This window comes from Pan troglodytes, chromosome 4, assembly GCF_028858775.2.
Source record: "Pan troglodytes isolate AG18354 chromosome 4, NHGRI_mPanTro3-v2.0_pri, whole genome shotgun sequence".
Taxonomy (NCBI): Eukaryota; Metazoa; Chordata; class Mammalia; order Primates; family Hominidae; genus Pan; species Pan troglodytes.
In genome coordinates, this window is record NC_072402.2 from 110380593 (window position 1) to 110403819 (window position 23227).

At 38.7% G+C, this 23227-nt stretch overlaps 1 long non-coding RNA gene across 2 annotated transcripts in view; it reads right to left on the reverse strand.

Annotated features, from left to right (window-relative positions):
• LOC104006513 (uncharacterized) overlaps window positions 1-23227 on the reverse strand; it is a 53695-nt gene that overhangs the window by 27180 nt on the left and 3288 nt on the right. Inside the window, exons 2-3 of one of the 2 annotated variants that reach the window (XR_680262.5) lie at window positions 1708-1793; window positions 363-709 (exon numbers count right to left, since the gene is read on the reverse strand). This is a non-coding gene — a long non-coding RNA (uncharacterized LOC104006513). Of the gene's footprint in view, window positions 1-362; window positions 710-1707; window positions 1794-23227 lie in introns of those variants that run through there. The other variant, XR_008548050.2, reaches the window with a different exon arrangement.

Consider the following 23227-nt stretch of genomic DNA (forward strand, 5'->3'; position numbering starts at 1 on the left):
AAACCCTGTCTCTACTAAAAATACAAAAAATTAGCCAGGCATGGTGGTGGGCACCTGTAGTCCCAGCTACTCGGGAGGCTGAGGCAGGAGAATGGCATGAACCTGGGAGGCGGAGCTTGCAGTGAGCCAAGATCGCACCACTGCACTCCAGCCTGGGTAACAGAGCAAGACTCCATCTCAAAAAAAAAAGAAAGAAAGAAAGAAAGAAAAGCAAAGGTTAACATATTATGCCATATTCGAGGCAAAGAGTTAGTATCAAAGTTCTTGTTTAACATGGTGAAAAACTACGCACTTTAAAAGGAGAGCAAAAAATATTTTTTAAAGTCAGCCTTAAATTTACCAAAAAGAACCAAACTAGGAGATGGAAAAATCTAATACAATTTTATTATTAATAGTTATCTACTGCCACTTAACAAATTACCCCAAAACTCAATGGCTTAAAAGAACAAACGTTTCTTTTCACAGCTTTTGTGAGCCAAGAACCTGGGAGAAGCTTAGCTGGGTGGTTCTGGCTCAGGTTTTGCCGTCTAGAGACTTGACAGGTGCTAGAGGGTCCTCTTTCTAACTGTCTCATGCGGCTGTTGTCTGGAGGCTTTCATTCCTTGTGACAGCTCACAGAATCATCTTGTGGATCTCACTTCAGAGCTGGTGTGTAGCTTCACAATAGGGTAGTTGGCTTCCCTCAGAGTCAGTGATCCAAGAGTCTAAGCTGGGGGGAATCGGGATGCTTTTGATCTGACAGTCACATACCCTTACTTACACTGTATTTTATTCATTAGAAGAGAATCATCAAGGCCAGGCATGGTGGCTCACACCTGTAATCCTAGCACTTTGGAAGGCCAAGGCAGGAGGATTGTTTGAGGCCAGGAGTTCAAGACCAACCTGGCCAACATAGTGAGACCTCATCTCTATAAATAATTTAATTAATTAAAAAGAAGAGAATCATCAAGTCCAGCCCACACTCAGGAGGAAGGGAATTAGCCTCTGCCCTTTGGAGGAAGAATGTCAAAGAATTTGTGGACACATTTTTAAATCATCATATGATAACTTAAAAAACTGTGAGAGGTAACTGGCAGGAAGGGCTTGGGAGGAGCACCAACTTCTAAAACAGAACAGAGAAGCCAGATACACAGGAAGGCTCAGCTCCTACCTTTACTGCTGCCCCCAGTGCAGGTGGCATGATCTTGGTTCACTGCAACTTCCACCTCCCAGATTCAAGGGATTCTCCTGCCTCAGCCTCCCAAGTAGCTGGGACTACAGGCACGTGCTACTACATCCAGCTAATTTTTTGTATTTTTAGTAGATATGGGGTTTCACCATGTTGGCCAGGCTTGTCTTGAACTCCTGACCTTGAGTGATCCGCCTGCCTTGGTCCCTCAAAGTGCTGGGATTACAGGCGTGAGCCACCACACCCAGCCTCTGAGGGTTCTTTCGATCAGCAGAGCCCATTTGGCCTCTTGAGGGGCAGGCAGAAAGTGCTGGGAAGTTAATGCCTCCTCCCAGCAATGCTCAACCAATGACTGACAACAGGTGGGATAAATATCCAATTTCTCCACTCTCAATTCCAGTAACTCTGATATGTGTTCTGCACTGACTCCCAGAGATCCCTGGTGGGATTGAGCTGCTCCTATGGCCCACAAAAGTAACATTTTACTGGCTCACCCTTTACTGGCTTTCTTCCCTTCCCTTCCTCACTTTTTCACTCACCTACCAGTGCTTCCTGGGACTTTCTCCCAAATAAACTGCTTCCACTCACTTTCTTGTCTCAGGTTCTGCTTCTGAGATAACCCAACCTAAGAACCAATGAAAAGAACAGAATACATGCTCAAATGGGAAGTATGAACCTTGATATAGAACAATTAACAAAATCCCAGAAGAAAGAGTAGAGCCCAGGTAATATAAAAGATAGCATACCCATGATTATCTGTAGTATGTTTCCACTTTTATAAAAGTGTCAACCTAAATAACAGAGACAGAGTCTCTAAAAGAAAATTTTACCTATTCAGGAATAAAGCATTGCAATGGGAATATGTGTGCCATGTAAACTATACGCATATTCAAGGGGGTAAAGGAAGACGAAGGCTTTTAAATGAAAAATGAGGAGGATTACATAATTGTTTTGAGATAATTTTCCTTGGGTTACAAGGATCAATAACAAGGGTGACACCAGTCCAAGTTTGGACAGGCAGTTGGGGGTAGATATTCTCGCAGAAGTATTTTTTGTGTAAGGTTGTGATGGCCTTTGTGCAAGGTTGTGGTTTTTGCAGTCTTTTGTGACAGTTTTTGTCACCAAGTATTTATGCATGTGAACCCTTCTCTCCATGGCCTTCCTTGGCTCTATTTGTCAGAGTTTTTGTTGTTTTTTTTTTAAACACAAGTGACTATTTTTATACTGATAACTTTTACAGAAGTACTCCACTCCTGTTCTTCAACAAGCCAGCCAGCCATCTATTTGTCTATCTTTTATTCATCCACCTATAGACATGCATAGAAATATGTGTAGGCACACGCACTATGCCATGCTGCCATGGCTGCTGGCACCCCCTGTGAAGCACTTTGGCTGGCACCACTCATTGGAGTGTTGTGGCCAGTAGACCAAGAACACCTTGGCTCCTCCAGTGCAGCAGGTTCCTAATTTCAAAGGGCCAGAGAACAAAGGCAGGGACCTGGTACCAGCCCCACAAAGCTAGAACATGCAAACCAGAGGTGCTGACCTGGGCCTTGGTTCCCTAAAATCTTCCAGAAATGAACTCAGTTGACTGAACCCACCTTTTACCACAATCAAACCCCCAAGGGCATCAAAGAAGATAAAAAGAAAAAAAAAAAACATTCAAAGGACAGCAACTTAAAACATTGAAGGATCACCAGCCCAGCCTACAGAGATGAGAAAGAACCAGCTCAAGAACTCTGTCAACTCAAAGAGTCAGAGTGTTTTCTTACCTCCAAATAATCACACTAGTCCCCCTGTTCTTAACCTATCTGAAGTGACTGAAATGACAGACATAAATATTATTCAGATTATGGATAGGAATGAAGATCATTGACATTCAGGAGAAAGTCAAAACCCCATCCAAAAAAAATCTAAGGAACACAATAAAATGACATAGGGCCATAAAGAAAGAACCAAACAGATCTGATAGAACTGAAAAACTCACTTCAAGAATTTCATAATACAATCACAAGTATTAACAGCAGAATCAACGAAACTGCAGAAAGAATCTTAGAGCTCAAAGACCAGTTCTCTGAAATAAATCAGACAAAAATAAATAAAAAATAATAAAGAAGAATGAAGAAAATTTCTGAAAAATATGGGATTATGTAAAGAGACCAAATGTATGATTCATTGGCATACCTGAAATAGAGGAAAAGAAAGCAAGCAACTTGGAAAACTATTTGAGAATATCATCCATGAGAATGTCCCCAAGTGCACCAGAGAGGCCAACATTCAAATTCAGGAAATGCAGAGAACCCCTGCAAGATACTATTCAAGATGATCATCCACAAGACACGTAGTCATCAGATTCTCCAAGATCAAAATTAAAGACAAAATGTTAAAGGCAGCTAGAGAGAAGGGCCAGGTCACCTGCAAAGGGAACCCCATCAAGCTAAAAACAGACCTTTCAGCAGAAATGCTACAAGCCAGAAGAAATTGGGGGCCTATATTTAATATTCATAAAGAAAAGAAATTCCAACCAAGAATTTCACATCCAGCCAAACTAAGCTTCATACGTGAAAGAGAAATAAAATCCTTTTCAGACAAGTAAATGCTAGGGGGATTGGTTACCATTAGTCTTATTTTACAAGAGGTCCTTAAGGGAGTGCTAAATGTCAAAAGGAAAGACCATTACTGGCTACCACAAAAATACACTTAAGTATATAGACCACTGACACTACAAAGCAGCCACACAATTAAGTCTGCATAACAACCAGCTAAACAACATGATGATGGGATCAAATCTGTACATGTCAATATTAACCTTGAATGTAAACAGGCTAAATGCCCCCAATTTAAAGGCAGAATGGCAAGTTGGATAAAGAAGCAAGACCCAACTGTATGCTGTCTTCAGGAGACCCATCTCACATGCAATGACAGCCATAGCCTCAAAGTAAAGGGATGGAGAAAAAATTACCAAGAAAAGAAAAAACAGAAAAAAAGCAGAGGTTTCCATTGTAATTTCAGACAAAACAGACAATAAACCAACAATGGTCAAAAAGACAAGAAGGGCATTACAACAATGGTCAAAAAAGACAAAGAAGGGCATTACATAATGGTAAAAGGTTCAATTCAACAAGAAGACCTAATTATCCTAAATACATATGCACTCAACACAGGATGACCCAGATTCATAAAGCAAGTTGTTAGAGACCTATGAAGAGACTTAGAACCCATACACACAATAAATAGAGACATCAACACCCCACTGACAGTATTAGACAGATCATCAAGACAGAAAACTAACAAAGATATTCAGGACCTGAGCTTGACACTTGACCAACTGGGCCTAACAGACATCTACAGAACTCTCTACCCCAAAACAATAGAATATACATTCTTCTCTTCGCCATATGGCACATACTCTAAAATTGACCAACAATCAAACATAAAACAATCCTCAGCAAATGCAAAATAACCAAAATCATACCAAACACACTCTCAGACAACAGCATAATAAAAATAGAAATCAAGACTTTAAAAAAAATCACTCAAAACCATGCAATTACAAGGGAATTAAGCAACCTGCTCCTGAATGACTTTTGAGTAAATAATGAAATTAGGCAGAAATTAAGAAGTTCTATGATACTAATGAGAACAAACAAACAACATACCAGAATATCTGGGACACAGCTAAAGTGGTGTTAAGAGGGAAATTTATAGCACTAAATGCCCACATCAAAAAGTTAGAAAGATCTCACATTAACAACCTAACATCACAACTAAAAGAACTAGAGAAGCCAGAGCAAACCAACCCCAAAGCTAGAAGAAGACAAGAAATAACCAAAATCGAAGCTGAACTGAAGGAAATTGAGATGTGGAAAAACCATACAAAAGATAAGTAAATCCAGGAGTTGGATTCTTTGAAAGAATAAATAAGACTGATAGATTGCTAGCTGGACTAACAAAGAAAACATAAGAGAAGAGCCAAATAAAAACAATGAGAAATGACAAAGGGGACATTACCACTAACCCAACAGAAATACAAAAAAAAATTCTGAGAGACTACTATGAACACCTCTATGCACACAAACTAGAAAACCTAGAAGAAATTGATAATTCGTGGAAATATGCCAAGATTGAACCAGGAAGAAATTGAATCCCTGAACCAAACAATAATGAGTTCTAAAATTGAATCAGTAAAAACAAAAAGGCTACCAACATAAAAAACCCAAGACTAGACAGAATCACGGACAAATTCTACCAGACATATAAAGAAGAGCTGGTACCATTCCTTCTAAAACTGTTCCCAAAACATAAGGAGAAAGGACTTTTCCCTAACTCATCCTATGGGGCCAGCATCATACTGATACCAAAACCTGGCAGAAACACACAGACACATACAAAAACATCAGGCAAAAGATGAACACAGATGCAAAAATCCTCAACAAAATACTACAAAAACAAATCTAGGAGCACATCAGAAAGCTACTCCACCACGATCAAGTATGCTTTATCCCTGGGATGCCAGGTTTCAACATATGCAGATCAATAAAATTCAATTCGAACCCAAAAAGAGCCGGAATAGCCAAGGCAATCCTAAGAAAAAAAAAGCCAGTGTCATTTCACTATTTACATTTCAAACTACGCTACAAGGCTACAGTAACCAAAACATCATGGTACTGCTACAAAAATAGATACATGAATCAATGGAACAGAATAGAGAGCCCAGAAACTATGTCACACACCTACAATCATCTGATATTCCACAAAATCAACAAAAACAAGCAATGGGGAAAGGACTCCCTATTCAGTAAATCATGCTAGGATAACTGGCTAGCCATATGCAGAGGACTGAAACTGGACCCCTTTCTTACACCATATACAAAAATCAACTCAAGATGGATTAAAGATTTAAATGCAAAACCTAAAACTATAAAAACCTTGGGCAACAACCTAGGAAATACCATTCTGGACATAGGCCCCAGCAAAGATTTCATGATGAAGATGCCAAAAGCAATTGCAACAAAAACAAAAATTGACAAATGGGACTTAATTAAACTAAAGAGTAACTATCAACAGAGTAAACAGCCTACAGAATGGAAGAAAATATTTGCAAACTGTATATCTGACAAAGGTCTAATATCCAGAATCTATAAGGAACTTGAACAAATTAACAGGAAAAAACAAACAATCCCATTAAAAAGTGGGATGAACAGACACTTTTCAAAAGAAGGCATACATGTGGTCAAAGGGCATATGAGAAGATGCTCAACATTACTAATCATTAGAGAAATACAAATCAAACCCACAAGGATACCATCTTGCACTAGTTAGAATGGCTATTATTAAAAAGTCAAAAAATAACAGATGCTGCAGAGGTTGCAGAGAAAAGAGAACACTTATACCTGCTGTTGGAGATGTAAATTAGTTCAGCCACTGTGGCAAGCAGTGTGATGATTTCTCAAAGAACTTAAAACAGAATTACCATTTGATCCAGCAACCTCATTAATGGGTATATACCTGATATGGTTTTGCTATCTCCTCACCCAAATCTCAACTTGAATTATATCTCCCAGTATTCCCACATGTTGTGGGAGGGACCCAGGAGGCGGTAATAGAATCATGGAGGCCGGTCTTCCCCATGCTGTTCTCATGATACTGAATAAGTCTCACAAGGTCTGATGGGTTTATCAGGGATTTCTGCTTTTGCTTCTTCCTCATTTTCTCTTGCCACTGCCATGTAAGAGTGCCTTTTTCCTCCCATCATGATTCTGAGGCCTCCTCAGCCATGTGGAACTATAAGTCCAATTAAATCTCTTTTTCTTCCCAGTCTCAGATATGTCTTTATCAATAGCATGAAAACAGACTAATACAATACCCAAAGGAATATAAATAGCTCTATTATACCATGAAGACTTGTGCATGCATATGATTATTGCAGCACTATTCACAATAGCAAAAACATGGAATCAACCTAAATGACCATCAGTGATAGACTGAATAATTAAAATGTGGTACATATACACTATAGAATACCGCACAGCCATAAAAAAAAAATGAGATCATGTCCTTTGCGGCAACATGGATGGAGCTGGAGGTCATTATCCTAAGTGAACTAACACAGGAACAGAATATCACATGTTCTCACTTATAAGTGGGAGTTAAACATTGAATATACATGGACACAAAGAAGGGAACAACAGATACTGGGGCCTACTTGAGGACGTAGGGTGGGAGGAGGGAGAGATGGAAAAACTACCCATCAGGATCTGTGCTTATTACCTGCGTGACCAAATTATCTGTACACCAAGGCTCCATGACACACAATTTACCTCTATAATAAACCTGCACCTGTACCCCTGAACCCAAAAGTTTTAAAAAATTAAAACTAAAAAAGTAAATAAAAGAAAGAAGAGAAAGAAAGATGTCTAAAGTCATTTCTTATATCAAGTCTAATTATGTCTACGTGGTGCAATCTGGGCTGTTTTTAACCTTCATATTTGTTCTTTTTCATTATACACATTCTCTATAATAAGCATGTACCATTTTTAAAACAACAATAATGATTGTTTTCTTTTAAAAGCAAGAATCGAGGGAGTGGAAAAAGTAGATATTGATCAAAGGGAACAAACTTGCAGTTATAAGATGAATAATTTCTGGGGACCTAATGTATAGCATGGTAGCTATAGTTAATAATAATGTACTGTGTACTTGAAATTTACTGAGTTGATCTTAAGTATTTTCACCACAAGAAAAGGTAACTATGTGAGGTGGCAGCTATGTTAATCAGCTTAGTTGTGGCAATCATTTCACAGTGTATACGTATATCAAATCATCACTTCGTACACCTTGAATATATACAATTTGTATTTGTCAACTATGCCTCAATAAAGCAGAAGAAAAAAAGATTAGAAAGAATTATGCCAAGAGGTAAGAGTAATTCATTCCAGATGGTGTGAATTTAGATGATTGTGACTTTCTTTTATGACTTTCTGTATCATTAATGAGAAGCTGTTTATTTTTTCTTCCTTGTTCCTATCAAATCAGTCATGATTTTTAAAATCAATAATACACAGTGTTGATGAAAGACCATGAAATAGGCAATTTTACATGTCACAAGGTAGAAGGAGGTTGCTTTAAAGTAGTAAGTTGGCAAAACTTTTCAGGAAGGTAAATTAACAATATAAATCAGAGGTCTTCAAAACCTTGATGCTTTTGATCCAGTAATTCTTCCATGTATTTAGCTTAAGGCAGTGTTTCCCAAAGGTTGGTCCCAGTATCAGAATCACTCTGGCCCCACCAAAGACATCTGAATCAATATCTCTGGGGCTGAGATCTTGGAATTGTGCATTAACAAGTTCTCCTGATAATACTTATATATACTAAGGCTTAAGCCCTACTGGCCTGGGGAAATGAGATTCATTCATTAATGTTTATTCTTTACAAAGAATCAGGCTCTGTCCCCTGCACTGGGGACATAGCTGTAAATAACACAGAAAAAGTCCTTTGATTCATCTATGTTTTTAGTTTGTTTGTTTTTGAAGCAGAGTCTCCCTCTGTTGCCCAGGCTGGAGTGCAGTGGAGTGATCTTGGCTCACTGCAACCCCCGCCTCCCGGGTTCAAGCGATTCTCCTGCATCAGTCTCCTGAGTAGCTGGAACTGTAGGCACACACTGCCACGCCTAGCTGATTTTTTGTATTTTAGTAGAGACGGGGTTTCACCGTGTTGCCCAGGCTGGTCTCAAGCTCCTGAGCTCAAGCAATCGCCCACCTCGGCCTCCCAAAATGCTTAGGATTACAGGCATGAGCCACCACGCCCAGCCTGTGTCTAATTTTTTTAATAAAAAATTTAACATAAATATATGGATTATAGTAATATTTATTACAAAAATAAGAAGTAATGGTAATATTCAATGCTATTCCAAAGAATGGCAAGGGGACACCTTCATTATGTGTTGTCAGATGAAAATAGTTATGAACCCTTTTTTAAAAATATACATATGTGTTAATTAAAAGACTAAAGGGTAATATATATACACAAAAATATTAATATTAATTTTGGTTACCTCTGAAAAACATGATTATAGGTTATTTCTGTTTCCATCTTTGTTCTTTTTGGTATTTTCCAAATTCTTGGAATAAACATGAATTACTGACATAATCAGAAAAATATATAATGTTTAAAGAGGTTGATTTAAACACTAGAGAAAATAGGAAATTTCCAGTGCTGGGTGTATCTTTTAAAATATGTTTTGATTTAACAATATTAGCCCATAGTTACTTTTCTTACTGACCTGAAGCTTAGAACATTCTATTCCCATTTTGGTAGCTATTCATTTTCAATTTCAGTCTTAAGGAGGTAAGCTTTTAAATTCTCTATAAAAGGAGAGCTCAAGAAGATTCTTAACATTTAATTTTTCTTTTTTAGATTTTTAGTATTCATTGCTTTCTTTGGCTTTTTGTGTGTTTGTTTTTGAGACAGAGTCTAGCTCTGCCACCCAGGCTGGAGTACAGTGGCGCTATCACACCTCACTGCAGCCTCGCTCTCCCAGGCTCAAGCGATTCTCCGTCCTCATCCTCCTGAGTAGCTGGGACCACAGGCATGCATCACCTTGCCTGGATAATTTCTTTTTTTTAAGACACTAGGACTCCCTATGTCACCCAGGCTGGTCTTGAACTCCTGGGCTCAAGCAATCCTCCTGCCTTGGCCTCCCAAAGTGTTGGGATTACAAATGTGAGCCACTGCACTTGGTCTCTTCCTTGGATTTCAAATATAATACATAATTGTCATGTAAAAATATTAGAGAAATATAGACTAAAGAAAGAGAAAGCCATAATTCTAGCTCTTCTCCACCCCTAACGAAACCACTTTACAGGGATGGGTTATGTTCTTCCAGATTCTTTTCCAGATACATATGTATGTATTATGTATACTTTATATCCAGTCATGTGTCACTTAACAACAGGGATAGTTCTCAGAAATGAATGTATCCCTGCTGAAGGAATACATTTTTCATTCTGAGAAATTAAGCAATTTCATCATTGTGTGAACATAATGGAGCATACTTACACAAACTGAGATGGTATAGCCTACTGCACACCTAGACTACAAATATATAATCTAATTCTCCTAGGCTATATATAGCTGTATATATAGATATAGTCTATTGTTCCTAGGCTACAAATCTGTACAGTATGTTACTGTGCTGAATACTGTAGGCAACTGTAGCACAATGGTAAGTATTAGTGTATTTAAACATAGAAAAGATACAATAAAAACGCAGCATAAAAGATTTTTAAAAAATGGTGCACTCCTGTAAGGCACTTACCACAGATGGAGCTTACAGGACCAGAAGTTGCTCTGGGTAAGTCAGTGAGTGAGTGGTGAGTGACTGTGAAGGCCTAGGACATTACTGTGTGCTACTGTAGACTTTATAAACACTGTATACTTAGGCTACACTCAATGTATTTTAAAATTTGTTCTTGCTTTAATAATAAATTAGCCTTAGTTTACTGTAACATTTTTACTTTATAAATGTTTAAATTTGTAAACTTTTTGACTCTTTTATAGTAACACTTAGCTTAAAACACTGCTGGACATGGTGGCTCACACCTGTAATCCCAGCACTTTGGGAAGCTGAGGCGGGAAGATCACTTGAGCCCAGGAGTTCTAGACCAGCCTGGGAAACATAGTAAAACCCTGTCTCTAAAAAATAAAATTAAAAAACCCACACATACACACAAAAACATTGCACAGCTATACAAAAATATTTTCTTTCTATCCTTATTTTATAAGCTTTTTTCCTTTTTTTTTTTTTTAACTTTTTAAGCTTTTGTTAAAAACCAAGACACTAACATACACATCAGCCTAGGTCTAAGCAGGGTCAGGATAATCAATATCACTGTCTTCCTCCTACACATCTTGTCCCACTGGAAGGTCTTCAGAGGCAATAACACACATAGAGTTGTCATCTCCTGTGACAACAATGCCTTCTTCTGGAATACCTTGTGAAGGACCTGTCTGAGGCTGTTTTACAGTTAATTTTTTTATCTTTTTATTTATTTATTTATTTATTTTGAGACGGAGTCTCTCTCTGGTGCCCAGGCTGGAGTGCAGTGGCACGATCTCGGCTCACTGCAACCTCCACCTTCCAGGTGCAAGCGATTCTCCTGCCTCAGCCTCCTGAGTAACTGGGATTACAGGTGCGTGCCACCATGTTCGGCTAATTTTTGTATTTTTAGTAGAGACGGGGTTTAACCATGTTAGCCAGGCTGGTCTCGAACTCCTGACCTCAAGTGATCCACCTGCCTTGGCCTCCCAAAGTGCTGGGAATACAGGCATGAGCCACTGCGCCCTGCCTACAATCAACCTTTTAATATACATAAGTAGAAGGAGTATGCTCTAAAATAATGATAAAAAGTGTAATACAGTAAACACATAAACCAGTAACAGTTGTTTATTATCATTATCAAGTATTATACAGTACATAATTGTATTGCTATACTTTGTATATGACTCATAGTGCAGTAGGTTTGTTTACACCAGCATCACCACAAACAGATGAGCAATGCCTTGTGCGAAGACACTATGATGGCTACCACATTACTAGGCAATAGGAATTTTTCAGCTCCATCATAATATTTTTGGATCTCCGTCATATATGTGGTTCACCGTTGACCAAACATATTATGTGGCACATGAGTGTATAAACACGTACACACACCCATATGCACATACATGTATACATATATAATTTTATTTACTTTGATACTTTACACACTGTTTGGACTTTGCTATTTCCTTTTACCAAATGTTTTAGATCTCTTTCCATGTCATGTTATAGAGATGTACACCATCTTTGTAATGACTGTAGTATACAGTTACATTGAATGCAAATATCTTGATTTAATTAAATAATTCCTCTCACTTACACATCATATTTTATAATATTATTGCTGATGTGTAAGAAACCTATTGATTTTGGCACTTTTATAGCCATTCCTGACTTTCTTACTGATATCTCTCATTAAACCTCATTGTTTTTCTTTGTCTTAAATTTTCTAGAAAGACAATCATATCATTTAAAGATCATGACATTTTTTATTATTTCTTCTCAATATCTCCTATCCTATTTCTTCCTATTGTCTTATGCTTTGGCTAAGACCTCCAGAAAAGGGAGTGATAAATGTCACCAAGCATGACCATCTGTATAATTTAGGTAAAAGTTGATATTTTGGGTTCTAGAATTATCGAGAGAGCTAAGTGATCTAATTAACTTGTGCAGACCTGGCCTGAATGTGCTTGTTCCCAAACACCACCTGCTTTCACATAACCTTATAATACACTTTGCAGATAGAGGGTTAGAATGAACCTGTTCAATTGCAGACTGCAAAGTCAGAATGAGGAGGTGGTTGGGTGCACTATTGTAGGTGGATCTAATTTTCAGTTTTCCATCTTATACATAATCTTGTTCTATACCCAATTTCCTTTTTCTGCCACCTTCAATCATGAAGTAAAAGAATTAGGAATCCTCCTTTTCTACTGTTTTCATATCTGTCCTATCCCCAGACAGCTCTACTTGCAACTGGATGGTGATAACTTAGGAAGGTAGAGCTGATTCATCAAGTAGCGAAGGGCTTACGTGACTACCTAATACCTTTCTAAGTCTTGGTGACAGGGGTAACTATTCGGTAGGATTACTGATATTATTAAGTCCATCTAGAAAGTTGCTTTAAACTGAGTGAGGGGAGGGCAGTTTCATTGTTAAAAATTATTTCCACTTGATCTAAAAATCAGGCTAGCAAGCTGGACTTATTATGGCTTTCGGTGGGTTGCAGGGAGGAAGCAAAGACTGTTTGAGGTCAGCACAATACTGTCGATACCCAAGTTGGAAAGTTATGCTGTTTTTACTTAGTCTCGTCTTGTTCTTAGTAATTGCTTCCTTTCAACCATAAAGTTGTTTAGTGTAGGAGATATATTCCCAGGCTTCTCTTTATATTCACTGCTGCAAGATCCCTTTTTAGCATAATTACATTCTTGGAATTGAAGAGACAGGCTCACTCTATCTAGCTATGCAGCTGGCTTTCTCAAATGACAATACGATGCTCACCAGCTTAGCAGCATCCAAGGCTGTGAGCCAGGGGGAGGCCCTTATGCTGAAATTTTGCCCTTGCTTTGTCTGTATTTCCTCTGTGAAAATGGAGAAATGGTTTAGAATTTTTAAAAGCACAGAGTTTTTAATTCCCTGAGAGCTTTTAAAGGGACACGCTGAGTTCCAAATGCAGATTTCCAAATCCCAAATCAGAGATTATTCATCTTTACATCTCAAATAGGTATTACTGAGGAAAAAAAGATTTTGCAGTGCTTTTCTCCTTTTTCTTACAATCTTTTCTTTCTGAGAGAAGACTAATAAAATCTAAGCCAGACATGGTGGCTCACACCTGTAATCCCGCACTTTGAGATGCCGAGGACGGCGGATCACTTGAAGTCAGGAGTTCAAGACCAGCCTAGCCAACATGGTAAAACCCCGTCTCTACTAAAAATACAAAAATTAGCCAGGCATGATGGTGGGTGCCTGTAATCCCAGCTACTCGAGAGGCTGAGGCAGGAGAATCGCTTGAACCCAGGAGGCAGAGGTTTCAGTGAGCTGAGATCGTGCCATTGCACTCCAGCCTGGGCAACAAGAGCGAAACTCCATCTCAAAAAAAAAAAAAAAGACTAAATAAAGTCTAAATTTGCCTACCTTCTTTACCTATAGTTGATTCCACTTTCAACTTGACTTGAAGTTATTTTCATGATTTGAAATAATTAATAACTTGTTCACAAAAAGTTGTTCACATTCAACCCTCAGTTACCAAGAGACTTAAGTTTACATCTACACTGATTTATCTTCTCAAGAAGACCCGGGCCTCTCTTTTCTTCTACTCAGCTTGCCCAGATGTATTGCCTCCTGCCCCAAGTTCTGTTTGTCCTTCCTTCACACAAATTCATGCACCCTTCCCCTTTCTATCCCAATTATCACAACCTCGGTTTAGGTCTTTACATCTATTTTCCGAACTATTAAAAAAGCTTCCTAAATGATCCTTCTACTTCTAGGCTCTCCCTATCCACACTCTTTTAAAGGTAGGATCAGCCTGTGTATAGCACCATTTAAACAGTAATGAACAAAAGACTTAAAAACTATCCATACATAACAGGTGCCAAAATGAGCACTTGGAATACACAGATTTTGAAAGACACTCTCAGGAATGGACTTTCTGCCCTGTTCAAACTGATGTTTCCCTGAGACAGGTTCCATATAGCAGCAGTTTTCAAATTTGGGGTGGGGAGGGGGAGCTTTTTTTTTTTTTTTTTTTTTGCCCTCCAGGAAAGATTTGAAGTGTTCAGAGACATTTTTGATTGTTAAAATTGGGGTGAAGGAGGGAGTTACTGGTATCTAGTATGTAGAGGCCAGGGAAGATGGTAAGCATACTAAAATGTACAGGAAACCTCCCACAATAAAAAGTGTACAGTACAAAATCTCAATGGTGCTAAAGTTAAAAAAGTCTGCACATGTTCATAAATAACTGACACATTTTCTCTGAGTTCAATGCTTCCCATCTCCATATAATCAAATCCTACCATTCTCCAAAGCTTGTTTCAACCTCATCTCTCCCAGTTCTCTCTCAAAGTTCCCAAAGCAGTTCTAATCCAAATTACTCACAGTGGGTCGATCAAGCATTATCTTCCTTTGGAGGTATTGTCTGTGTCCCATGTGCCCTATCTTCCAATACCCTATCTTGTCAGAGCATAGCTGCAAGTCATTGGGCCCATATTCCACCATATTGCCCACAGCACTGACACACATTACACAATTATTTAATACTTGTTATTCAAAGATGAATCCATCAGCATAGAAACTGACAACTGAAGTGGTCAGAAAAGAAAATGCTGCAGGGCTCAGATTGGGGCAATTAATCTACAGCAATCTTATTGAGAGCAGAGATAAGGGAAATGGGAATATAGAGAAAGACAGGAATGAGGACTCCAGGATGTACTACCTAGAATAAGAGAATTAGAATGTGTATTTACTCTGATATGATTTCTTTTACAGGAAAAAAAAAAAAAGAATGTGCATTTAATCAGATTTTTTTTATTGTGGTGAAATACACTCAACCTAAAATTTATCACCTTAACCATTTTTAAGTGTACAGTTGTATGGCATTAAGTACATTTATATTGTTGTGCAATCATCACCACCATTCATTTCCAGAACTTTTCAATCTTCCACATTAGAATTCTGTATGCACTCAACACAAACTCTGCATTTCCTCCTTCCCCCAACCCCTGGCAACTACTATTCTACTTTCTGCCTCTATGATTTTGTCTCCTCTAGGAACCTCATCAAAGAGGAATCCCATACAATATTCGTCCATTTATGATTGACTTATTTCACTTAGCATGTCTTAAATTTTCATTCATGTTATAGCATGTCAGAATTTTCTTCCTTTTTAAGGCTGAATAATATTTTATTATATGTATATATCACACTTCATTTATCCGTTCTTCTGTTGATGGACATTTGGGTTACTTCTATATTTTGACTATTGCTGAAATGCTTGTTGTGAACATGAATGTATAAATATCTGTTCAAGTCCCTACTTTCACTTCTTTTGAGTATATATCCAGAGGTGGAATTACTGGGTCTTGTGGTAATTCTGTTTTTAATTTTTCGAAGAATTTCCGTACCATTTTACATTCCCAGAAGCAATGCACAAGGGTTCCAGTTTCTCCACATCCTCACCAACACTTGTTATTTTCTGCGTGATTTTTTTTTAATAATAGCCCTTCGAATGGCTGTAAAGTGGTGTTTCATTGTTGCTTGATTTGCATTTTCCTAATGACTAGTGAGGTTAAGCATCTTTTTACCTGCTTATGGATCATTTATATATATTCCTTGGAGAAATGTCTACTCAAGTCCAACTTTTAATCAATTTTTTTGCTGTTGTTGTTCAGTTGTAGAAGTTCTTTATGTATTCTGGATATTGGTCCATTATCAAATACATGATTTGCCAATATTTTCTTCCCTTCTGTGGGTTGTTTTTTCATTCTGTTAATAGCGTCCTTTGATGCACGCAAGCTTTTAATTTTGATGAAGTCCAACTTAAATAATTTTTTCTTTCATTGCCTGTGCTTTTAATGTCATAGCCAATAAGTTATTGCCAAATCCAATATCATGGAGCTTTTCCCCTATGTTTTCTTCTAAGAGTTTTATGCTTTCAGCTTATACATTTAGCTTATTGATCCATTTTGAGTTAATTTTTGAATATGATATAAGGTAAAGGTCCAACTTCATTTTTTGCTTGTGGTTATCCAGTGTTCCCAACAGCACTGGTTGAAAAGACTGTCCTTTACCCCATTGAATGGTCGTGGCACCGTTGTCAAAAATCATTTGACCTTGTATGAGAGAAATTGATTCTGAATTCTCTATTCGACTCCATCGGTCTATACGTCAGTCTTTACGCTGGTACCACATGGGTTTGATTACTGTATTTTGTAGCAAGTTTGAAAATCAGGAAGTAGGAGACCTCCCACTTTGGTTTTCTTTTTCAAGATTGGTTTGGCTATTCAGACTCCTTTGAAATTCCATATGAATTCTAGGATGATTTTTCTGTCTCTGCAAAAACTGTTGTTGGAGTAGGGATTGCATTGCATCTATAGAGCACTTTAGGTAGTATTGACATCATAATATTTAGTCTTTCAATCCATGAGCACTGAATATCTTTTCATTTATGGTGTCTTCTTTAACTTCTTTCACAAGCATTTTATAGTTTTCAGTGTACTAGTCAATCAAATTTTTTTTTATTATTACACTTTAAGTTCTAGGGTACATGTGCACAACATGCAGGTTTGAAACATAGGTATACGTGTGCCATGTTGGTTTGCTGCACCCATCAACTTATCATTTACATGAGGTATTTCTCCTAATGCTATCCCTCCCCAAGCCCCCTACCCCCTGACAGGCCCTGGGGTGTGATGTTCCCTGCCCTGTGTCCAAGTTATCTCATTGTTCAGTTCCCACCTAGGAGTGAGAACATGCAGTGTTTGGTTTTCTGTCCTTGCGATAGTTTGCTGAAAATGATGGTTTCCAGCTTCATCCATGTTCCTGCAAAGGACATGAACTCATCCTTTTTTATGCTGCATAGTATTCCATAGCATATATGTGCCACATTTTCTTAATCCAGTCTATCATTGGTGGACATTTGGACTGGTTCCAAGTCTTTGCTATTGTGAATAGTGCCGCAATAAACATACGTGTGCATGTGTCTTTATAGTAGCATGATTTATACACCTTTGGGTATGTACCCAGTAATGGGATTGCTGGGTCAAACAGTAATTCTAGTTCTAGATCCTTGAGGAATCACCACACTGTCTTCCACAATGGTTGAACCAATTTACCCTCTCACCAATAGTGTAAAAGTGTTCCTATTTCTCCACATCCTCTCCAGCATCTGTTGTTTCCTGACTTTTTAATGACTGCCATTCTATCTGGCATGAGATGATATCTCATTGTGGTTTTGATTTGCATTTCTCTGATGACCCGTGATGATGAGCATTTTTTCATGTGTCTGTTGGCTGCATAGATGTCTTCTTTTGAGAAGTGTCTGTTCATATCCTTTGCCCACCTTTTGATGGGGTTGTTTGGTTTTTTCTTGTAAATTTGTTTAAGTTCTTTGTAGATTCTGGATATTAGCCCTTTGTCAGATGGGTAGATTGTAAAAATTTTCTCCCATTCTGTAGGTTGCCTGTTCACTCTGATGGCAGTTTCTTTTGCTGTGCAGAAGCTCTTTAGTTTAATTAGATCCCATTTGTCTATTTTGGCTTTTGTTGCCATTGCTTTCAGTGTTTTAGTCATGAAGTCTTTGCCCATGCCTATGTCCTGAATGGTATTGGCTAGGTTTTCTTCTAGGGTTTTTATGGTTTTAGGTCTAACATTTAAGTCTTTAATCCATCTTGAATTAATTTTTGTATAAGGTGTAAGGAAGGGATCAAGTTTTAACTTTCTACATATGGCTAGCCAGTTTTCCCAGCACCATTTCTTAAATAGGAAATCCTTTCCCCATTTCTTGTTCTTGTCCAATTTGTCAAAGATCAGATAGTTGTAGGTGGGTGGTGTTATTTCTGAGGCCTCTGTTCTGTTCCATTGGTCTATATATCTGTTTTGGTACCAGTACCATGTTGTTTTGGTTACTGTAGCCGTGTAATATAGTTTGAAATCAGGTGGCATGATGCCTCCAACTTTGATTTTTTGTTTAGGATTGTCTTGGCAATGCAGGCTCTTTTTCACTTCCATATGAACTTTAAAGTAGTTTTTTCCAATTCTGTGAAGAAAGTCATTGGTAGCTTGATGGGGATGGCATTGAATCTATAAATTACCTTGGGCAGTATGGCCATTTTCACAATATTGATTCTTCCTACCCATGAGCATGGAATGTTCTTCCATTTGTTTGTGTCCTCTTTTATTTCATTGAGCAGTGGTTTGTAGCTCTCCTTGAAGAGGTCCTTCACATTGCTTGTAAGTTTGATTCCTAGGCATTTTATTCTCTTTGAAGCAATTGTGAATGGGAGTTCACTCATGATTTGGCTGTTTGTCTGTTAATGGTGTATAGGAATGCTTGTGATTTTTCACATTGATTTTGTATCCTGAGATTTTGCTGAACTTGCTTATCAGCTTAAGGAGATTTTGGGCTGAGACGATGGGGTTTTCTAGATATACAATCATGTCATCTGCAAGCAGGGACAATTTGACTTCCTCATTTCCTAATTGAATACCCTTTATTTCTTTCTCTTGCCTGATTGCCCTGGCCAGAACTTCCAACACTATGTTGAATAGGAGTCATGAGAGAGGGCATCCTTGTCTTGTGCCAGTTTTCAAAGGGAATGCTTGCAGCTTTTGCCCATTCAGTATGATATTGGCTGTGGGTTTGTCATAAATAGCTCTTATTATTTTGAGATATATTCCATCAATACCTAGTTTATTGAGAGTTTTTAGTATGAAAGACTGTTGAATTTTGTCAAAGGCCTATTCTGCATCTGTTGAGATAATCATGTGGTTTTTGTTGTTGGTTTGGTTTATGTGATAGATTATGTTTATTGATTTGCACATGTTGAACCAGCCTTGCATCCCAAGGATGAAGCCCACTTGATCATGGTGGATAAGACTTTTGATGTGCTGCTGGATTCGGTTCGCCAGTATTTTGTTGAGGATTTTCGCATCAATGTTCATCAGGGATATTAGTCTAAAATTCTCTTTTTTTTGTTGTGTCTCTGCCAGGCTTTAGTTTCAGGATGATGTTGGCCTCATAAAATGAGTTAGGGAGGATTCCCTCTTTTCCTATTGACTGGAGTAATTTCAGAAGGAATGGTACCAGCTTCTCTTTGTACCTCTGGTAGAATTTGGCTGTGAATCCCTCTGGTCCTGGACTGTTTTTGGTTGGTAGGCTATTAATTATTGCCTCAATTTCAGAGCCTGTTATTGGTCTATTCAGAGATTCAACTTCTTCCTGGTTTAGTCTTGGGAGGGTGTATGTGTCGAGGAATTTATCCATTTCTTCTAGATTTTCTAGTTTATTTGCATAGAGGAGTTTATAATATTCTCTGATGGTACTTTGTATTTCTATGGGATCAGTGGTGATATCCCCTTTATCATTTTTATTGTGTCTATTTGATTCTTCTTTCTTTTCTTCTTTATTAGTCTTGCTAGTTATCAATTTTGTTGATCTTTTCAAAAAACCAGGTCCTGGATTCATTGATTTTTTGAAGGATTTTTTGTGTGTCTATCTCTTTCAGTTCTGCTCTGATCTTAGTTATTTCTTGCCTTCTGCTAGCTTTTGAATTTGTTTGTTCTTGCTTCTCTAGTTCTTTTAATTGTGATGTTAAGGTGTCAATTTTAGATCTTTCCTGCTTTCTCTTGTGAGCATTTAGTGCTATAAATTTTCCTCTACACTCTGCTATAAATGTTTCCCAGAGATTCTGGTATGTTGTGTCTTTGTTCTCATTAGTTTCAGAGAACATCTTTATTTCTGCCTTCATTTCGTTATGTACCCAGTAGTCATTCGGCAGCAAGTTGTTCAGTTTCCATGTAGTTGTGCGGTTTTGAGTGAGTTTCTTAATCCTGAGTTCTAGTTTGATTGCACTGTGGTCTGAGAGACAGTTTTTTTATAATTTCTGTTCTTTTACATTTGCTGAGGAGTGCTTTACTTCCAATTATGTGGTCAATTTTAGAATAAGTGCGATGTGGTGCTGAAAAGAATGTATATTCAGTTGATTTGGGGCGGAGAGTTCTGTAGATGTCTATTAGGTCTGCTTGGTGCAGAGCTGAGTTCAGCTCCTGGATATCCTTGTTAACCTTCTGTCTCATTGATCTGTCTAATATTGACAGTGGGGTGTTAAAGTCTCCCATTATTATTGTGTGGGAGTCTAAGTCTCTGTGTAGGTCTCTAAGGACTTGCTTTATGAATCTGGGTGCTCCTGTATTGGGTGCATATATATTTAGGATAGTTAGCTCTTCTTGTTGAATTGATCCCTTTACCATTATGTAATGGCCTTCTTTGTCTCTTTTGATCTTTGTTGATTTAAAGTCTGTTTTATCAGAGAGTAGGATTGCAACCCCTGCTTTTTTTTTTTTTTTGCTGTCCATTTGCTTGGTAGATCTTCCTCCATCCCTTTATTTTGAGCCTATGTGTGTCTTTGCAGGTGAGATGGGTCTCCTGAATACACCACATTGATGGGTATTGACTCTTTGTCCAATTTGCCTGTCGTGTCTTTTAACTGGGGCATTTAGCCCATTTACATTTAAGATTAATATTGTTATGTGTGAATTTGATCCTGTCATTACGATGTTCACTGGTTATTTTGCCCATTGATTTATGCAGTTTCTTCATAGCATTGATGGTCTTTACAATTTGGTAGGTTTTTGCAGTGGCTGGTTCCAGTTGTTCCTTTACATGATGAGTGCTTCCTTCAGGAGCTCTTGTAAGGCAGGCCTGGTGATGACAAATTCTCTCAGCATTTGTTTGTTTGTAAAGGATTTTATTTCTCCTTCATTTATGAAGCTTAGTTTGGCTGGGTAGGAAATTATGGGTTGAAAATTGTTTTCCTTAAGAATGCTGAATATTGGCCCCCACTCTCTTCTGGCTTGTAGGGTTTCTGCCGAGTGATCCACTGTTAGTCTGATGGGCTTCCCTTTGTGGTTAACTCGACCTTTCTCTCTGGCTGCCCTTAACACTTTTTCCTTTATTTCAACCTTGGTGAATTTGACAATTATGTGTCTTGGTGTTGCACGTCTCCAGAGTATCTTTGTGGTGTTCTCTGTGTTTCCTGAATTTGAATGTTGGCCTGCCATGCTAGGTTGGGGAAGTTCTCCTGGATAATATCCTGAAGAGTGTTTTCCAGCTTGGTTCCATTCTCCCCATCACCTTCAGGTACACCAGTCAAACATAGATTTGTTCTTTTCACATAGTCCATATTTCTCAGAGGCTTTGTTTGTCTCTTTTTACTCTTTTTTTCTCTAACCTTCTCACTTCATTTCATTAATTTGATCTTCAGTCACTGATACCCTTTCTTCCACTTGATCGAATCAGCTATTGCAGCTTGTGCAGGCATCACGAAATTCTCATTCCATGGTTTTCAACTTCACCAGGTCATTTAAGGTCTTCTCTACACTGTTTATTCTAGTTAGCCATTCATCTAATCTTTTTTCAAGGTTTTTAGCTTCCTTGCAATGGGTTTGAACATCCTCCTTTAGCTCAGAGAAGTTTCTTATTACCGACCTTCTGAAGCCTGCTTCTGTCAACTCGTCAAATTCATTCTCCGTCCAGCTTTGTTCCATTGCTGGCGAGGAGCTGCGATCCTTTGGAGGAGAAGGGGGCACTCTGATTTTTAGAATTTTGAGCTTTTCTGCTCTGGTTTCTCCCATCTTTGTGGTTTTATCTACCTTTGGTCTTTGATGTTGGTGACTTATGGATGGGCTTTTGGTGTAGATGACCTTTTTGTTGATGTTGGTGCTATTCCTTTCCGTTTGTTAGTTTTCCTTGTAATAGTCAGGTCCCTTAGCTGCAGGTCTGTTGGAGTTTGCTGGAATTCCACTCCAGACCCTGTTTGCCTGGGTATCATCAGCAGAAGCTGTAGAACAGCAAATATTGCACAGCAGCAAATATTGCTGCCTGATCCTTCCTCTGGAAGCTTCGTCCCAGAGGGCAGCTGCCTGTATAAGGTGTCCATTGGCCCGTACTGGGAGGTGTCCCAGTTAGGCTACATGGGGGTCAGGGACCCACTTGAGGAGATACTATGTCCGTTCTCAGAGCACAAACGCCATGCTGGGAGAACAACTGCTCTCTTCAGAGCTGTCAGACAGGGGCATTTAAGTCTGCAGAAGTTGTGTGCTGCCTTTTGTTCAGCTATGCCCTGCCCACAGAGGTGGTGTCTAGAGGCAGTAGGCCTTGTTGAGCTGTGGTGGGCTCCACCCAGTTCGAGCTTCCCAGCCGCTTTGTTTCCCTACTAAAGCCTCAGCAATGGCAGATGCCCTTCCCCAGCCAGGCTGCCGCCTCGAAGATCAACCTCAGACTGCTGCGCTAGCAGTGAGCAAGGCTCCTGCTGAGCCAGGCACGGGAGAGAATCACCTTGTCTTCTGGTTGCTAAGACCTTGGGAAAAGCACAGTATTTGGGTGGGAAGTGTCCCATTTTTCCAGGTAGTCTGTCATGGCTTCCCTTGGCCAGGAAAGGGAAATCCCCCAACCCCTTGTGCATCCCAGGTGAGGTGATGCCCTGCCCTTCTTCAGCTTGCCCTCCATGGGCTGCACCCACTGTCCAACCGGTCCCGTTGAGATGATCCAAGTACCTCAGTTGGAAATGCAGAAATCATCCATCTTCTCTGTCCATCACGCTGGGAGCTGCAGACTGGAGCTGTTGCTATTCGGCCATCTGGGCAACTCCGAGCATCAGTCAGAGTTTTTAAAGAATGTTATTTTTTTGCAAGCAACATAATAACTGTATAGAAAATTTAGAATAAAAATTATTCATCCCAAATCTCAC